The sequence below is a fragment of the Haliaeetus leucocephalus genome, unplaced genomic scaffold (genome assembly GCF_000737465.1).
Source record: "Haliaeetus leucocephalus isolate CR32 unplaced genomic scaffold, Haliaeetus_leucocephalus-4.0 Scaffold678, whole genome shotgun sequence".
NCBI lineage: Eukaryota > Metazoa > Chordata > Aves > Accipitriformes > Accipitridae > Haliaeetus > Haliaeetus leucocephalus.
In genome coordinates this window covers 1069248-1069507 of record NW_010973114.1, presented here as the reverse complement: position 1 = coordinate 1069507, position 260 = coordinate 1069248, and positions in this window count along the sequence as shown.

The window sequence follows — 260 nt, the reverse complement described above, 5'->3', positions numbered from 1 at the left end:
GAGTTACACCTTGTTTGTCGTTGGAAAAATTTAATGAATCCTCAGAATATTGTGTCCAGGTATCTATAGTCCCTAAAATCTTTTACCATTCCGAAGAAGTTGTCTACTACTCACAGATCACCCCAGAACATCATCTGTCAAAACGAGAACCCCTTACAGCACTAACAGTAGCTACCCTAATGATCATAGGAGGTGCGGGAATAGGTACAGGAGTAGCATCCTTGGTGCAACAGAGTAAAGAATTTAGCGCCTTGAGGGTG